This window comes from Arachis ipaensis, chromosome B06 (genome assembly GCF_000816755.2).
Source record: "Arachis ipaensis cultivar K30076 chromosome B06, Araip1.1, whole genome shotgun sequence".
Lineage (NCBI taxonomy): Eukaryota > Viridiplantae > Streptophyta > Magnoliopsida > Fabales > Fabaceae > Arachis > Arachis ipaensis.
The window spans coordinates 126768887-126771162 of record NC_029790.2 but is presented as its reverse complement, the minus strand read 5'-3'; the positions used below and the strand labels follow the sequence as shown (position 1 = coordinate 126771162).

At 35.3% G+C, this 2276-nt stretch overlaps 1 long non-coding RNA gene across 2 annotated transcripts; it reads right to left on the bottom strand.

The window, feature by feature from the left end:
• LOC110263577 lies at positions 1295-1611 on the bottom strand. 2 transcript variants are annotated; one of them, XR_002349402.1, is made up of 2 exons: positions 1541-1611; positions 1295-1363 (listed from the first exon to the last, which is right to left on the bottom strand). It is a non-coding gene; the product is annotated as an uncharacterized LOC110263577 (long non-coding RNA). The 2 variants fall into 2 exon arrangements; XR_002349401.1 differs by having other exon boundaries at positions 1445-1565.

Here is a 2276-nt window from a genome sequence, read left to right as displayed (position 1 = left end):
TATGATTTGATTAAAAATATCATATCTTAAAATAAGTGGTAACTATAATTGGATTGTTGTTCAAGTTTATTTAATTGATCATTATAAAAATTTAATTTTGATTTAAATTATTTTAAAAATTTGTATAAAAAAAATAAAATATAAAATATGATGTATAGCTGTATTTACTCATGAATAACTATAAGTTACTTTATCAATCTTAGTTTACACACTGATTTTAAGTTCTTAACACGACTTCTACTCTCAATTTTTTTTCTTCGATCATTATAAACTCAACCATCTTAACAGAAAAGTGAATTCCAGATATAAACACCAATTATTATAAGCTGATAAAGTACTCTCAATCTTTTGCATTGGACGTGTACTTCCAAGTTTTAATTTGTTTTTTGTGAGTGCATCTGACATAAATAAAAAGGAGCCCATGACAGATCATTTTAACCAGGCAAGGATTGTAAAAGTGTTAGGAGAAATTGTTTGTTTGCCAATAATCAAAATAATAATGCAACAACAGTTTGTAGAAGAAAACAGAAAAGATTTATGAATCCATGCAAACGACTACTAAAGAAGTTTCTGTTCGATGTGGTCCACACACACTAATCCATGAACCAATTTTTTAGATGCTAAGCCTCCTTCTTTCATCAAAGAAGGAAAATGGTTCAAAGCAATAGTGACTAGTAATTGACATCATCATTCCTCCTTCCAAGCCCCAGCACATGGTATGTCCATAAAAGTTCATTGTGGGAAACCTTATTCAGGAACCTTACTCTCTTCTTTGTTATAATATTATGCAATAAAATCCTTATTGTATATCATACATGACGCATAAGCCTGGTTTGTTAGTTGTGATGGATCCTCTCTTCCTCCTTGCAATTAATTACATACCTATTGCGTGGGAAGTACCTTCCGTTTAATTGCTGGTGTAAGAATTAACAAAGAAGGATTCAAAGATGATGGATGGAGTGGGAAAAGCATTATCTTTTTGCTATATATGTATATATATTCCAACAGACTCCTTCTTTTTATGAAAGTAGAAACGTATATGCCTACATATCAATTATTGAGTGTTCGAAATAATAAGTCTTTTTTCTATTCAAGTTTGTTTACTAGTCCTCCGCCATAAGTTTTTTCTCCTCCGCCTCCCTCACCTTCACCTTACTACTACAAATCTCCCCCACCACCCTCACCCTCTCCCCCGCCACCCTACTACTACAAGTCTCCTCCTCCACCCTCCCCCTCTCGCCTCCACCTTACTACTATAAGTCTCCTCCACCACCTTCACCCTCTCCCCCACCACCATCCCCCTCTCCCCTGCCACCTTACTATTACAAATCCCCACCACCACCTTCACCATCTCCTCCCCCACCTTACTATTATAAGTCTCCACCCCCACCTAAGGAGCCTTACTACTACAAGTCACCTCCTCCATCTCCATCTCCGCCTCCACCTTACTATTACAAATCTCCACCACCACCTTCACCATCTCCTCCTCCGCCTTACTACTATAAATCACCTCCTCCCCCATCTCCTGTGCCTCATCCACCTTATTACTACAAGTCTCCACCACCACCAGTGAAATCTCCACCTTACTATTACAATTCTCCTCCTCCACCAGTTGTATATCACCACCACCCCCATCACCAGCTGGTCGTTAAGGTTGTAGGTAAAGTCTATTGCTACAAATGTTATGACTGGGCATACCCGAAAAAATCTCATAACAAGAAACACCTCAAAGGTATGTTATAATTCATATATACTTCTTTTTTATCCGTTTATAGATATTATTTCTAGTATGAAAGTATTCTTTCTTTTTATTTTTTTGGGTTATAGTTTAGGAAACATTTCAGGTGCATCGGGAGTACCGGTGCTCTAATTGTTTTAACCGTTGATCTGAATTATAAAAAATATATATAATATATATTAATTAAAATCAACGGTTAAAACAACTGGTACACCGGTACTCTCCGGTGCACTTGAAATGTTTTCCAAAGTATATATATTTTGCCATGTTCAACTTTCTTGATAAGCCATGTCAGCATGACCCATTACATATTGAGATTTCGCCCATACTATGTGTAATATATATAATAAAACAAAATAAATTAAAGTTATTCGGAGAACACATCCAAAAATGATGGTTGCTTATTTAATCCGATGTAACATTAAGAATAATCGCACGTTGGCATGCTTTCACAACAAGCCAATATACGATTGTCCCATATGAAACCCAAAATATATATATATAATAGAAAATATTAAGATTTTTTTTTTAACAAAAG